Source organism: Lonchura striata, chromosome 6 (genome assembly GCF_050655825.1).
Source record: "Lonchura striata isolate lonStrDom1 chromosome 6, ASM5065582v1, whole genome shotgun sequence".
Lineage (NCBI taxonomy): Eukaryota > Metazoa > Chordata > Aves > Passeriformes > Estrildidae > Lonchura > Lonchura striata.
Window position 1 is genome coordinate 7,836,391 of NC_140708.1, and position 16,686 is coordinate 7,853,076.

Consider the following 16,686-nt stretch of genomic DNA (forward strand, 5'->3'; position numbering starts at 1 on the left):
ACAACCTTTTTCCATTTTCCCTGGGAAAGAAAACTCTGCAGTCCAGGTTCCTGATGTCAGTTTGTAGGGCTCCCTTGGGTCTATCAGGGCAGCACAAGTTTGAGGTGGGGACAACTTCGGTGTGGGGTCCATCCTTCGATATATGGATTCTTTGCAGTCAGGGCCAGGGGCCCCTGGGCACAACCTTTTTCCATTTTCCCTGGGAAAGAAAACTCAGCAGTCCAGGTTCCTGATGTCAGTTTGTAGGGCTCCCTTGGGTCTATCAGGGCAGCACAAGTTTGAGGTGGGGACAACTTCGGTGTGGGGTCCATCCTTCGATATAAGGATTTTTTGCAGTCAGGGCTAGGGGCCCCTGGGCACATCCTTTGGCCATTTTCCGTGGGAAAGAAAACTCAGCAGTCCAGGTTCCTGATGTCAGTTTGTAGGGCTCCCTTGGGTCTATCAGGGAAGCACAAGTTTGAGGTGGGGACAACTTCGGTGTGGGGTCCATCCTTCGATATAAGGATTTTTTGCAGTCAGGGCCAGGTGCCCCTGGGCACATCCTTTGGCCATTTTCCCTGGGAAAGAAAACTCAGCAGTCCAGGTTCCTGATGTCAGTTTGTAGGGCTCCCTTGGGTCTATCAGGGCAGCACAAGTTTGAGGTGGGGACAACTTCGGTGTGGGGTCCATCCTTCGATATAAGGATTCTTTGCAGTGTGGCCCCAGCCCATGGCCAGGGGCCCCTGGGCACAACCTTTTTCCATTTTCCCTGGGAAAGAAAACTCAGCAGTCCAGGTTCCTGATGTCAGTTTGTAGGGCTCCCTTGGGTCTATCAGGGCAGCACAAGTTTGAGGTGGGGACAACTTCGGTGTGGGGTCCATCCTTCGATATAAGCATTTTTTGCAGTCAGGGCCTGGGCCCCCTGGGCACATCCTTTTTCCATTTTCCCTGGGAAAGAAAACTCAGCAGTCCAGGTTCCTGATGTCAGTTTGTAGGGCTCCCTTGGGTCTATCAGGGCAGCACAAGTTTGAGGTGGGGACAACTTCGGTGTGGGATCCATCCTTCGATATAAGGATTCTTTGCAGTGTGGCCCCAGCCCATGGCCAGGGGCCCCTGGGCACATCCTTTTTCCATTTTCCCTGGGAAAGAAAACTCAGCAGTCCAGGTTCCTGATGTCAGTTTGTAGGGCTCCCTTGGGTCTATCAGGGCAGCACAAGTTTGAGGTGGGGACAACTTTGATGTGGGGTCCATCCTTCGATATAAGCATTTTATGCAGTCAGGGCCAGGGGCCCCTGGGCACATCCTTTTTCCATTTTCCCTGGGAAAGAAAACTCAGCAGTCCAGGTTCCTGATGTCAGTTTGTAGGGTTCCCTTGGGTGTATCAGGGCAGCACAAGTTTGAGGTGGGGACAACTTCGGTGTGGGTCCATCCTTCGATATAAGGATTTTTTTCAGTCAGGGCCAGGGGCCCCTGGGCACATCCTTTTTCCATTTTCCCTGGGAAAGAAAACTCAGCAGTCCAGGTTCCTGATGTCAGTTTATAGGGTTCCCTTGGGTCTATCAGGGCAGCACAAGTTTGAGGTGGGGACAACTTCGGTGTGGGGTCCATCCTTCGATATAAGGATTTTTTGCAGTCAGGTCCCACCCCAGGGCCAGGGGCCTCGGGGCACAACCTTTTTCCATTTTCCCTGGGAAAGAAAACTCTGCAGTCCAGGTTCCTGATGTCAGTTTGTAGGGCTCCCTTGGGTCTATCAGGGCAGCACAAGTTTGAGGTGGGAACACTTTGGTGTGGGGTCCATCCTTCGATATATGGGATTCTTTGCAGTCAGAGCCAGGGGCCCCTGGGCACATCCTTTTTCCATTTTCCCTGGGAAAGAAAACTCAGCAGTCCAGGTTCCTGATGTCAGTTTGTAGGGCTCCCTTGGGTCTATCAGGGCAGCACAAGTTTGAGGTGGGGACAACTTCGGTGTTGGGTCCACCCTTCGATATAAGGATTTTTTGCATTCAGGGCAGGGGCCCCTGGGCATATCCTTTTTCCATTTTCCCTGGGAAAGAAAACTCAGCAGTCCAGGTTCCTGATGTCAGTTTGTAGGGCTCCCTTGGGTCTATCAGGGCAGCACAAGTTTGAGGTGGGGACAACTTCGGTGTGGGATCCATCCTTCAATATAAGGATTTTTTGTAGTGAGGCCCCAGCCCAGGGCCAGGGGCCCCTGGGCACATCCTTTTTCCATTTTCCCTGGGAAAGAAAACTCAGCAGTCCAGGTTCCTGATGTCAGTTTGTAGGGCTCCCTTGGGTCTATCAGGGCAGCACAAGTTTGAGGTGGGGACAACTTCGGTGTGGGCTCCATCCTTCGATATAAGGATTTTTTGCAGTCAGGGCCAGGGGCCCCTGGGCACATCCTTTTTCCATTTTTCCTGGGAAAGAAAACTCAGCAGTCCAGGTTCCTGATGTCAGTTTGTAGGGCTCCCTTGGGTCTATCAGGGAAGCACAAGTTTGAGGTGGGGACAACTTCGGTGTGGGGTCCATCCTTCGATATAAGGATTTTTTGTAGTGAGGTCCCAGCCCCGGGCCAGGGGCCCCTGGGCACATCCTTTTTCCATTTTCCCTGGGAAAGAAATCTTAGCAGTCCAGGTTCCTGATGTCAGTTTGTAGGGTTCCTTTGGGTCTTTCAGGGCAGCACAAGTTTGAGGTGGGAACAAATTCAGTGTGGGGTCCATCCCTCGATATAAGGATTTTTTGCAGTCAGGGTCAGGGGCCCCTGGGCATATCCTTTTTCCATTTTCCCTGGGAAAGAAAACTCAGCAGTCCAGGTTCCTGATGTCAGTTTGTAGGGCTCCCTTGGGTCTATCAGGGCAGCACAAGTTTTAGGTGGGGACAACATTGATGTGGGGTCCATCCTTCGATATAAGCATTTTATGCAGTCAGGGCCAGGGGCCCCTGGGCACATCCTTTTTCCATTTTCCCTGGGAAAGAAAACTCAGCAGTCCAGGTTCCTGATGTCAGTTTGTAGGGTTCCCTTGGGTGTATCAGGGCAGCACAAGTTTGAGGTGGGGACAACTTTGTTGTGGGTCCATCCTTCGATATAAGGATTTTTTTCAATCCGGGCCAGGGGCCCCTGGGCACATCCTTTTTCCATTTTCCTTTGGAAAGAAAACACAGCAGTCAAGGTTCCTGATGTCAGTTTGTAGGGCTCCCTTGGGTCTATTAGGGCAGCACAAGTTTGAGGTGGGGACAACTTCGGTGTGGGCTCCATCCTTCGATATAAGGATTTTTTGCAGTCAGGGCCTGGGCCCCCTGGGCACAACCTTTTTCCATTTTCCCTGGGAAAGAAAACTCAGCAGTCCAGGTTCCTGATGTCAGTTTGTAGGGTTCTCTTGGGTGTATCAGGGCAGCACAAGTTTGAGGTGGGGACAAATTTGGTGTGGGGTCCATCCTTCGATATAAGGATTTTTGCAGTCAGGGCCAGGGACCCCTGGGCACATCCTTTTTCCATTTTCCCTGGGAAAGAAAACTCAGCAGTCCAAGTTCTAGATGACAGTTTGTAGGGCTCCCTTGGGTCTATCAGGGCAGCACAAGTTTGAGGTGGGGACAACTTCGGTGTGGGATCCATCCTTCGATATAAGGATTTTTTGTAGTGACATTCCAGCACAGGGCCAGGGGCCCCTGTGCACATCCTTTTTCCATTTTCCCTGGGAAAGAAAACTCAGCAGTCCAGGTTCCTGATGTCAGTTTGTAGGGCTCCCTTGGGTCTATCAGGGCAGCACAAGTTTGAGGTGGGGACAACTTCGGTGTGGGGTCCATCCTTCGATATAAGGATTTTTTGCAGTCAGGACCAGGGGCCCCTGGGCACATCCTTTTTCCATTTTCCCTGGGAAAGAAAACTCAGCAGTCCAGGTTCCTGATGTCAGTTTGTAGGGCTCCCTTGGGTCTATCAGGGCAGCACAAGTTTGAGGTGGGGACAACTTCGGTGTGGGATCCATCCTTCGATATAAGGATTTTTTGTAGTGAGGCCCCAGCCCAGGGCCACGTGCCCCTGGGCATATCCTTTTTCCATTTTCCCTGGGAAAGAAAACTCAGCAGTCCAGGTTCCTGATGTCATTTTGTAGGGCTCCCTTGGGTCTATCAGGGCAGCACAAGTTTGAGGTGGGGACAACTTCGGTGTGGGGTCCATCCTTCGATATAAGGGATTCTTTGCAGTCAGGGCCAGGGGCCCCTGGGCACATCCTTTTTCCATTTTCCCTGGGAAAGAAAACTCAGCAGTCCAGGTTCCTGATGTCAGTTTGTAGGGCTCCCTTGGGTCTATCAGGGCAGCACAAGTTTGAGGTGGGGACAACTTCGGTGTGGGGTCCATCCTTCGATATAAGGATTTTTTGCAGTCAGGGCTAGGGGCCCCTGGGCACATCCTTTGGCCATTTTCCCTGGGAAAGAAAACTCAGCAGTCCAGGTTCCTGATGTCAGTTTGTAGGGCTCCCTTGGGTCTATCAGGGCAGCACAAGTTTGAGGTGGGGACAACTTCGGTGTGGGCTCCATCCTTCGATATAAGGATTTTTTGCAGTGAGGCCCCAGCCCAGGGCCAGGGGCCCCTGGGCACATCCTTTGGCCATTTTCCGTGGGAAAGAAAACTCAGCAGTCCAGGTTCCTGATGTCAGTTTGTAGGGCTCCCTTGGGTCTATCAGGGCAGCACAAGTTTGAGGTGGGGACAACTTCGGTGTGGGGTCCATCCTTCGATATAAGGATTTTTTGCAGTCAGGGCCAGGGGCCCCTGGGCACATCCTTTGGCCATTTTCCCTGGGAAAGAAAACTCAGCAGTCCAGGTTCCTGATGTCAGTTTGTAGGGCTCCCTTGGGTCTATCAGGGCAGCACAAGTTTGAGGTGGGGACAACTTCGGTGTGGGGTCCATCCTTCAATATAAGCATTTTTTGCAGTCAGGGCCTGGGTCCCCTGGGCACATCCTTTTTCCATTTTCCCTGGGAAAGAAAACTCAGCAGTCCAGGTTCCTGATGTCAGTTTGTAGGGCTCCCTTGGGTCTATCAGGGCAGCACAAGTTTGAGGTGGGGACAACTTTGATGTGGGGTCCATCCTTCGATATAAGCATTTTATGCAGTCAGGGCCAGGGGCCCCTGGGCACATCCTTTTTCCATTTTCCCTGGGAAAGAAAACTCAGCAGTCCAGGTTCCTGATGTCAGTTTGTAGGGTTCCCTTGGGTGTATCAGGGCAGCACAAGTTTGAGGTGGGGACAACTTTGGTGTGGGTCCATCCTTCGATATAAGGATTTTTTCCACTCAGGGTATGGGGCCCCTGGGCACATCCTTTTTCCATTTTCCCTGGGAAAGAAAACTCAGCAGTCCAGGTTCCTGATGTCAGTTTGTAGGGTTCCCTTGGGTCTATCAGGGCAGCACAAGTTTGAGGTGGGGACAACTTCGGTGTGGGGTCCATCCTTCGATATAAGGATTTTTTGCAGTCAGGTCCCACCCCAGGGCCAGGGGCCTCTGGGCACAACCTTTTTCCATTTTCCCTGGGAAAGAAAACTCAGCAGTCCAGGTTCCTGATGTCAGTTTGTAGGGCTCCCTTGGGTCTATCAGGGCAGCACAAGTTTGAGGTGGGGAACACTTTGGTGTGGGGTCCATCCTTCGATATAAGGGATTCTTTGCAGTCAGAGCCAGGGGCCCCTGGGCACATCCTTTTTCCATTTTCCCTGGGAAAGAAAACTCAGCAGTCCAGGTTCCTGATGTCAGTTTGTAGGGCTCCCTTGGGTCTATCAGGGCAGCACAAGTTTGAGGTGGGGACAACTTCGGTGTTGGGTCCACCCTTCGATATAAGGATTTTTTGCATTCAGGGCAGGGGCCCCTGGGCATATCCTTTTTCCATTTTCCCTGGGAAAGAAAACTCAGCAGTCCAGGTTCCTGATGTCAGTTTGTAGGGCTCCCTTGGGTCTATCAGGGCAGCACAAGTTTGAGGTGGGGACAACTTTGGTGTGGGGTCCATCCTTCGATATAAGGATTTTTTGTAGTGAGGCCCCAGCCCCGGGCCGGGGACCCCATGGCACATCCTTTTTCCATTTTCCCTGGGAAAGAAAACTCAGCAGTCCAGGTTCCTGATGTCAGTTTGTAGGGCTCCCTTGCGTCTATCAGGCCAGCACAAGTTTGAGGTGGGGACAACTTCGGTGTGGGGTCCATCCTTCGATATAAGGATTTTTTGCAGTCAGGGCCTGGGGCCCCTGGGCACATCCTTTTTCCATTTTCCCTGGGAAAGAAAACTCTGCAGTCCAGGTTCCTGATGTCAGTTTGTAGGGCTCCCTTGGGTCTATCAGGGCAGCACAAGTTTGAGGTGGGGACAATTTTGGTGTGGGCTCCATCCTTCGATATAAGGATTTTTTGCAGTCAGGGCCAGGGGCCCCTGGGCACATCCTTTGGCCATTTTCCCTGGGAAAGAAAACTCAGCAGTCCAGGTTCCTGATGTCAGTTTGTAGGGCTCCCTTGGGTCTCTCAGGGCAGCACAAGTTTGAGGTGGGGACAGCTTCGGTGTGGGGTCCATCCTTCGATATAAGGATTTTTTGCAATGTGGTCCCTACCCAGGTACAGGGGCCCCTGGGCACATCCTTTGGCCATTTTCCCTGGGAAAGAAAACTCAGCAGTCCAGGTTCCTGATGTCAGTTTGTAGGGCTCCCTTGGGTCTATCAGGGCAGCACAATTTTGAGGTGGGGACAACTTCGGTGTGGGGTCCATCCTTCGATATAAGGATTTTTTGCAGTCAGGGCCAGGGGCCCCTGGGCACATCCTTTTTCCATTTTCCCTGGGAAAGAAAACTCAGCAGTCCAGGTTCCTGATGTCAGTTTGTAGGGCTCCCTTGGGTCTATCAGGGCAGCACAAGTTTGAGGTGGGGACAACTTCGGTGTGGGATCCATCCTTCGATATAAGGATTTTTTGTAGTGAGGCCCCAGCCCAGGGCCACGTGCCCCTGGGCACATCCTTTTTCCATTTTCCCTGGGAAAGAAAACTCAGCAGTCCAGGTTCCTGATGTCAGTTTGTAGGGCTCCCTTGGGTCTATCAGGGCAGCACAAGTTTGAGGTGGGGACAACTTCGGTGTGGGCTCCATCCTTCGATATAAGGATTTTTTGCAGTGAGGCCCCAGCCCAGGGCCAGGGGCCCCTGGGCACATCCTTTGGCCATTTTCCGTGGGAAAGAAAACTCAGCAGTCCAGGTTCCTGATGTCAGTTTGTAGGGCTCCCTTGGGTCTATCAGGGCAGCACAAGTTTGAGGTGGGGACAACTTCGGTGTGGGGTCCATCCTTCGATATAAGCATTTTTTGCAGTCAGGGCCTGGGCCCCCTTGGCACATCCTTTTTCCATTTTCCCTGGGAAAGAAAACTCAGCAGTCCAGGTTCCTGATGTCAGTTTGTAGGGCTCCCTTGGGTCTATCAGGGCAGCACAAGTTTGAGGTGGGGACAACTTCGGTGTGGGGTCCATCCTTCGATATAAGGATTCTTTGCAGTGTGGCCCCAGCCCATGGCCAGGGGCCCCTGGGCACATCCTTTTTCCATTTTCCCTGGGAAAGAAAACTCAGCAGTCCAGGTTCCTGATGTCAGTTTGTAGGGCTCCCTTGGGTCTATCAGGGCAGCACAAGTTTGAGGTGGGGACAACTTTGATGTGGGGTCCATCCTTCGATATAAGCATTTTATGCAGTCAGGGCCAGGGGCCCCTGGGCACATCCTTTTTCCATTTTCCCTGGGAAAGAAAACTCAGCAGTCCAGGTTCCTGATGTCAGTTTGTAGGGTTCCCTTGGGTGTATCAGGGCAGCACAAGTTTGAGGTGGGGACAACTTTGGTGTGGGTCCATCCTTCGATATAAGGATTTTTTTCAGTCAGAGCCAGGGGCCCCTGGGCACATCCTTTTTCCATTTTCCCTGGGAAAGAAAACTCAGCAGTCCAGGTTCCTGATGTCAGTTTGTAGGGTTCCCTTGGGTCTATCAGGGCAGCACAAGTTTGAGGTGGGGACAACTTCGGTGTGGGCTCCATACTTCGATATAAGGATTTTTTGTAGTGAGGCCCCAGCCCAGGGCCACAGGTACCTGGGCACATCCTTTTTCCATTTTCCCTGGGAAAGAAAACTCAGCAGTCCAGTTCCTGATGTCAGTTTGTAGGGCTCCCTTGGGTCTATCAGGGCAGCACAAGTTTGAGGTGGGGACAACTTCGGTGTGGGGTCCATCCTTCGATATAAGGATTTTTTGCAGTCAGGGCCAGGGGCCCCTGGGCACATCCTTTTTTCCATTTTCCCTGGGAAAGAAAACTCAGCAGTCCAGGTTCCTGATGTCAGTTTGTAGGGCTCCCTTGGGTCTATCAGGGCAGCACAAGTTTGAGGTGGGGACAACTTCGGTGTGGGATCCATCCTTCGATATAATGATTTTTTGTAGTGAGGCCCCAGCCCAGGGCCAGGGGCCCCTGGGCACATCCTTTTTCCATTTTCCCTGGGAAAGAAAACTCAGCAGTCCAGGTTCCTGATGTCATTTTGTAGGGCTCCCTTGGGTCTATCAGGGCAGCACAAGTTTGAGGTGGGGACAACTTCGGTATGGGGTCCATCCTTCGATATATGGATTCTTTCCAGTCAGGGCCAGGGGCCCCTGGGCACATCCTTTGGCCATTTTCCCTGGGAAAGAAAACTCAGCAGTCCAGGTTCTAGATGTCAGTTTGTAGGGCTCCCTTGGGTCTATCAGGGCAGCACAAGTTTGAGGTGGGGACAACTTTGGTGTGGGGTCCATCCTTCGATATAAGGATTTTTTGCAGTCAGGGCTAGGGGCCCCTGGGCACATCCTTTGGCCATTTTCCCTGGGAAAGAAAACTCAGCAGTCCAGGTTCCTGATGTCAGTTTGTAGGGCTCCCTTGGGTCTATCAGGGCAGCACAAGTTTGAGGTGGGGACAACTTCGGTGTGGGATCCATCCTTCGATATAAGGATTTTTTGTAGTGAGGCCCCAGCCCAGGGCCACGTGCCCCTGGGCACATCCTTTTTCCATTTTCCCTGGGAAAGAAAACTCAGCAGTCCAGGTTCCTGATGTCAGTTTGTAGGGCTCCCTTGGGTCTATCAGGGCAGCACAAGTTTGAGGTGGGGACAACTTCGGTGTGGGCTCCATCCTTCGATATAAGGATTTTTTGCAGTGAGGCCCCAGCCCAGGGCCAGGGGCCCCTGGGCACATCCTTTGGCCATTTTCCGTGGGAAAGAAAACTCAGCAGTCCAGGTTCCTGATGTCAGTTTGTAGGGCTCCCTTGGGTCTATCAGGGCAGCACAAGTTTGAGGTGGGGACAACTTCGGTGTGGGGTCCATCCTTCGATATAAGCATTTTTTGCAGTCAGGGCCTGGGCCCCCTTGGCACATCCTTTTTCCATTTTCCCTGGGAAAGAAAACTCAGCAGTCCAGGTTCCTGATGTCAGTTTGTAGGGCTCCCTTGGGTCTATCAGGGCAGCACAAGTTTGAGGTGGGGACAACTTCGGTGTGGGGTCCATCCTTCGATATAAGGATTCTTTGCAGTGTGGCCCCAGCCCATGGCCAGGGGCCCCTGGGCACATCCTTTTTCCATTTTCCCTGGGAAAGAAAACTCAGCAGTCCAGGTTCCTGATGTCAGTTTGTAGGGCTCCCTTGGGTCTATCAGGGCAGCACAAGTTTGAGGTGGGGACAACTTTGATGTGGGGTCCATCCTTCGATATAAGCATTTTATGCAGTCAGGGCCAGGGGCCCCTGGGCACATCCTTTTTCCATTTTCCCTGGGAAAGAAAACTCAGCAGTCCAGGTTCCTGATGTCAGTTTGTAGGGTTCCCTTGGGTGTATCAGGGCAGCACAAGTTTGAGGTGGGGACAACTTTGGTGTGGGTCCATCCTTCGATATAAGGATTTTTTTCAGTCAGAGCCAGGGGCCCCTGGGCACATCCTTTTTCCATTTTCCCTGGGAAAGAAAACTCAGCAGTCCAGGTTCCTGATGTCAGTTTGTAGGGTTCCCTTGGGTCTATCAGGGCAGCACAAGTTTGAGGTGGGGACAACTTCGGTGTGGGCTCCATACTTCGATATAAGGATTTTTTGTAGTGAGGCCCCAGCCCAGGGCCACAGGTACCTGGGCACATCCTTTTTCCATTTTCCCTGGGAAAGAAAACTCAGCAGTCCAGTTCCTGATGTCAGTTTGTAGGGCTCCCTTGGGTCTATCAGGGCAGCACAAGTTTGAGGTGGGGACAACTTCGGTGTGGGGTCCATCCTTCGATATAAGGATTTTTTGCAGTCAGGGCCAGGGGCCCCTGGGCACATCCTTTTTTCCATTTTCCCTGGGAAAGAAAACTCAGCAGTCCAGGTTCCTGATGTCAGTTTGTAGGGCTCCCTTGGGTCTATCAGGGCAGCACAAGTTTGAGGTGGGGACAACTTCGGTGTGGGATCCATCCTTCGATATAATGATTTTTTGTAGTGAGGCCCCAGCCCAGGGCCAGGGGCCCCTGGGCACATCCTTTTTCCATTTTCCCTGGGAAAGAAAACTCAGCAGTCCAGGTTCCTGATGTCATTTTGTAGGGCTCCCTTGGGTCTATCAGGGCAGCACAAGTTTGAGGTGGGGACAACTTCGGTATGGGGTCCATCCTTCGATATATGGATTCTTTGCAGTCAGGGCCAGGGGCCCCTGGGCACATCCTTTGGCCATTTTCCCTGGGAAAGAAAACTCAGCAGTCCAGGTTCTAGATGTCAGTTTGTAGGGCTCCCTTGGGTCTATCAGGGCAGCACAAGTTTGAGGTGGGGACAACTTTGGTGTGGGGTCCATCCTTCGATATAAGGATTTTTTGCAGTCAGGGCTAGGGGCCCCTGGGCACATCCTTTGGCCATTTTCCCTGGGAAAGAAAACTCAGCAGTCCAGGTTCCTGATGTCAGTTTGTAGGGCTCCCTTGGGTCTATCAGGGCAGCACAAGTTTGAGGTGGGGACAACTTCGGTGTGGGCTCCATCCTTCGATATAAGGATTTTTTGCAGTCTGGCCCCAGCCCAGGGCCAGGGGCCCCTGGGCACATCCTTTTTCCATTTTCCCTGGGAAAGAAAACTCAGCAGTCCAGGTTCCTGATGTCAGTTTGTAGGGCTCCCTTGGGTCTATCAGGGCAGCACAAGTTTGAGGTGGGGACAACTTCGGTGTGGGGTCCATCCTTCGACATAAGCATTTTTTGCAGTCAGGGCCTGGGCCCCCTGGGCACATCCTTTTTCCATTTTCCCTGGGAAAGAAAACTCAGCAGTCCAGGTTCCTGATGTCAGTTTGTAGGGCTCCCTTGGGTCTATCAGGGCAGCACAAGTTTGAGGTGGGGACAACTTCGGTGTGGGGTCCATCCTTCGATATAAGGATTCTTTGCAGTGTGGCCCCAGCCCATGGCCAGGGGCCCCTGGGCACATCCTTTTTCCATTTTCCCTGGGAAAGAAAACTCAGCAGTCCAGGTTCCTGATGTCAGTTTGTAGGGCTCCCTTGGGTCTATCAGGGCAGCACAAGTTTGAGGTGGGGACAACTTTGTTGTGGGTCCATCCTTCGATATAAGAATTTATTTCAGTCAGGGCCAGGGGCCCCTGGGCACATCATTTTTCCATTTTCCCTGGGAAAGAAAACTCAGCAGTCCAGGTTCCTGATGTCAGTTTGTAGGGTTCCCTTGGGTCTATCAGGGCAGCACAAGTTTGAGGTGGAGACAACTTCGGTGTGGGGTCCATCCTTCGATATAAGGATTTTTTGCAGTCAGGTCCCACCCCAGGGCCAGGGGCCTCTGGGCACAACCTTTTTCCATTTTCCCTGGGAAAGAAAACTCTGCAGTCCAGGTTCCTGATGTCAGTTTGTAGGGCTCCCTTGGGTCTATCAGGGCAGCACAAGTTTGAGGTGGGGAACACTTTGGTGTGGGGTCCATCCTTCGATATATGGGATTCTTTGCAGTCAGAGCCAGGGGCCCCTGGGCACATCCTTTTTCCATTTTCCCTGGGAAAGAAAACTCAGCAGTCCAGGTTCCTGATGTCAGTTTGTAGGGCTCCCTTGGGTCTATCAGGGCAGCACAAGTTTGAGGTGGGGACAACTTCGGTGTTGGGTCCACCCTTCGATATAAGGATTTTTTGCATTCAGGCCAGGGGCCCCTGGGCATATCCTTTTTCCATTTTCCCTGGGAAAGAAAACTCAGCAGTCCAGGTTCCTGATGTCAGTTTGTAGGGCTCCCTTGGGTCTATCAGGGCAGCACAAGTTTGAGGTGGGGACAACTTCGGTGTGGGATCCATCCTTCGATATAAGGATTTTTTGCAGTCAGGGCCAGGGGCCCCTGGGCACATCCTTTTTCCATTTTCCCTGGGAAAGAAAACTCAGCAGTCCAGGTTCCTGATGTCAGTTTGTAGGGCTCCCTTGGGTCTATCAGGGAAGCACAAGTTTGAGGTGGGGACAACTTCGGTGTGGGGTCCATCCTTCGATATAAGGATTTTTTGTTGTGAGGTCCCTGCCCCGGGCCAGGGGCCCCTGGGCACATCCTTTTTCCATTTTCCCTGGGAAAGAAAACTTAGCAGTCCAGGTTCCTGATGTCAGTTTGTAGGGTTCCTTTGGGTCTTTCAGGGCAGCACAAGTTTGAGGTGGGAACAAATTCAGTGTGGGGTCCATCCCTCGATATAAGGATTTTTTGCAGTCAGGGTCAGGGGCCCCTGGGCATATCCTTTTTCCATTTTCCCTGGGAAAGAAAACTCAGCAGTCCAGGTTCCTGATGTCAGTTTGTAGGGCTCCCTTGGGTCTATCAGGGCAGCACAAGTTTGAGGTGGGGACAACATTGATGTGGGGTCCATCCTTCGATATAAGCATTTTATGCAGTCAGGGCCAGGGGCCCCTGGGCACATCCTTTTTCCATTTTCCCTGGGAAAGAAAACTCAGCAGTCCAGGTTCCTGATGTCAGTTTGTAGGGCTCCCTTGGGTCTATCAGGGCAGCACAAGTTTGAGGTGGGGAACACTTTGGTGTGGGGTCCATCCTTCGATATATGGGATTCTTTGCAGTCAGAGCCAGGGGCCCCTGGGCACATCCTTTTTCCATTTTCCCTGGGAAAGAAAACTCAGCAGTCCAGGTTCCTGATGTCAGTTTGTAGGGCTCCCTTGGGTCTATCAGGGCAGCACAAGTTTGAGGTGGGGACAACTTCGGTGTTGGGTCCACCCTTCGATATAAGGATTTTTTGCATTCAGGGCAGGGGCCCCTGGGCATATCCTTTTTCCATTTTCCCTGGGAAAGAAAACTCAGCAGTCCAGGTTCCTGATGTCAGTTTGTAGGGCTCCCTTGGGTCTATCAGGGCAGCACAAGTTTGAGGTGGGGACAACTTCGGTGTGGGATCCATCCTTCGATATAAGGATTTTTTGTAGTGAGTCCCCAGCCCAGGGCCAGGGGCCCCTGGGCACATCCTTTTTCCATTTTCCCTGGGAAAGAAAACTCAGCAGTCCAGGTTCCTGATGTCAGTTTGTAGGGCTCCCTTGGGTCTATCAGGGCAGCACAAGTTTCAGGTGGGGACAACTTCGGTGTGGGCTCCATCCTTCGATATAAGGATTTTTTGCAGTCAGGGCCAGGGGCCCCTGGGCACATCCTTTTTCCATTTTCCCTGGGAAAGAAAACTCAGCAGTCCAGGTTCCTGATGTCAGTTTGTAGGGCTCCCTTGGGTCTATCAGGGAAGCACAAGTTTGAGGTGGGGACAACTTCGGTGTGGGGTCCATCCTTCGATATAAGGATTTTTTGTTGTGAGGTCCCTGCCCCGGGCCAGGGGCCCCTGGGCACATCCTTTTTCCATTTTCCCTGGGAAAGAAAACTTAGCAGTCCAGGTTCCTGATGTCAGTTTGTAGGGTTCCTTTGGGTCTTTCAGGGCAGCACAAGTTTGAGGTGGGAACAAATTCAGTGTGGGGTCCATCCCTCGATATAAGGATTTTTTGCAGTCAGGGTCAGGGGCCCCTGGGCATATCCTTTTTCCATTTTCCCTGGGAAAGAAAACTCAGCAGTCCAGGTTCCTGATGTCAGTTTGTAGGGCTCCCTTGGGTCTATCAGGGCAGCACAAGTTTTAGGTGGGGACAACATTGATGTGGGGTCCATCCTTCGATATAAGCATTTTATGCAGTCAGGGCCAGGGGCCCCTGGGCACATCCTTTTTCCATTTTCCCTGGGAAAGAAAACTCAGCAGTCCAGGTTCCTGATGTCAGTTTGTAGGGTTCCCTTGGGTGTATCAGGGCAGCACAAGTTTGAGGTGGGGACAACTTTGTTGTGGGTCCATCCTTCGATATAAGGATTTTTTTCAATCAGGGCCAGGGGCCCCTGGGCACATCCTTTTTCCATTTTCCCTGGGAAAGAAAACTCAGCAGTCCAGGTTCCTGATGTCAGTTTGTAGGGTTCTCTTGGGTGTATCAGGGCAGCACAAGTTTGAGGTGGGGACAAATTTGGTGTGGGGTCCATCCTTCGATATAAGGATTTTTGCAGTCAGGGCCAGGGACCCCTGGGCACATCCTTTTTCCATTTTCCCTGGGAAAGAAAACTCAGCAGTCCAGGTTCTAGATGACAGTTTGTAGGGCTCCCTTGGGTCTATCAGGGCAGCACAAGTTTGAGGTGGGGACAACTTCGGTGTGGGGTCCATCCTTCGATATAAGGATTTTTTGCAGTGACATTCCAGCACAGGGCCAGGGGCCCCTGGGCACATCCTTTTTCCATTTTCCCTGGGAAAGAAAACTCAGCAGTCCAGGTTCCTGATGTCAGTTTGTAGGGCTCCCTTGGGTCTATCAGGGCAGCACAAGTTTGAGGTGGGGACAACTTCGGTGTGGGGTCCATCCTTCGATATAAGGATTTTTTGCAGTCAGGACCAGGGGCCCCTGGGCACATCCTTTTTCCATTTTCCCTGGGAAAGAAAACTCAGCAGTCCAGGTTCCTGATGTCAGTTTGTAGGGCTCCCTTGGGTCTATCAGGGCAGCACAAGTTTGAGGTGGGGACAACTTCGGTGTGGGATCCATCCTTCGATATAAGGATTTTTTGTAGTGAGGCCCCAGCCCAGGGCCAGCGGCCCCTGGGCACATCCTTTTTCCATTTTCCCTGGGAAAGAAAACTCAGCAGTCCAGGTTCCTGATGTCATTTTGTAGGGCTCCCTTGGGTCTATCAGGGCAGCACAAGTTTGAGGTGGGGACAACTTCGGTGTGGGGTCCATCCTTCGATATATGGATTCTTTGCAGTCAGGGCCAGGGGCCCCTGGGCACATCCTTTTTCCATTTTCCCTGGGAAAGAAAACTCAGCAGTCCAGGTTCCTGATGTCAGTTTGTAGGGCTCCCTTGGGTCTATCAGGGCAGCACAAGTTTGAGGTGGGGACAACTTCGGTGTGGGGTCCATCCTTCGATATAAGGATTTTTTGCAGTCAGGGCTAGGGGCCCCTGGGCACATCCTTTGGCCATTTTCCCTGGGAAAGAAAACTCAGCAGTCCAGGTTCCTGATGTTAGTTTGTAGGGCTCCCTTGGGTCTATCAGGGCAGCACAAGTTTGAGGTGGGGACAACTTCGGTGTGGGCTCCATCCTTCGATATAAGGATTTTTTGCAGTGAGGCCCCAGCCCATGGCCAGGGGCCCCTGGGCACATCCTTTGGCCATTTTCCGTGGGAAAGAAAACTCAGCAGTCCAGGTTCCTGATGTCAGTTTGTAGGGCTCCCTTGGGTCTATCAGGGCAGCACAAGTTTGAGGTGGGGACAACTTCGGTGTGGGGTCCATCCTTCGATATAAGGATTTTTTGCAGTCAGGGCCAGGGGCCCCTGGGCACATCCTTTGGCCATTTTCCCTGGGAAAGAAAACTCAGCAGTCCAGGTTCCTGATGTCAGTTTGTAGGGCTCCCTTGGGTCTATCAGGGCAGCACAAGTTTGAGGTGGGGACAACTTCGGTGTGGGGTCCATCCTTCGATATAAGGATTCTTTGCAGTGTGGCCCCAGCCCATGGCCAGGGGCCCCTGGGCACAACCTTTTTCCATTTTCCCTGGGAAAGAAAACTCAGCAGTCCAGGTTCCTGATGTCAGTTTGTAGGGCTCCCTTGGGTCTATCAGGGCAGCACAAGTTTGAGGTGGGGACAACTTCGGTGTGGGGTCCATCCTTCAATATAAGCATTTTTTGCAGTCAGGGCCTGGGTCCCCTGGGCACATCCTTTTTCCATTTTCCCTGGGAAAGAAAACTCAGCAGTCCAGGTTCCTGATGTCAGTTTGTAGGGCTCCCTTGGGTCTATCAGGGCAGCACAAGTTTGAGGTGGGGACAACTTCGGTGTGGGGTCCATCCTTCGATATAAGGATTCTTTGCAGTGTGGCCCCAGCCCATGGCCAGGGGCCCCTGGGCACATCCTTTTTCCATTTTCCGTGGGAAAGAAAACTCAGCAGTCCAGGTTCCTGATGTCAGTTTGTAGGGCTCCCTTGGGTCTATCAGGGCAGCACAAGTTTGAGGTGGGGACAACTTTGATGTGGGGTCCATCCTTCGATATAAGCATTTTATGCAGTCAGGGCCAGGGGCCCCTGGGCACATCCTTTTTCCATTTTCCCTGGGAAAGAAAACTCAGCAGTCCAGGTTCCTGATGTCAGTTTGTAGGGTTCCCTTGGGTGTATCAGGGCAGCACAAGTTTGAGGTGGGGACAACTTTGGTGTGGGTCCATCCTTCGATATAAGGATTTTTTGCAGTCAGGGTATGGGGCCCCTGGGCACATCCTTTTTCCATTTTCCCTG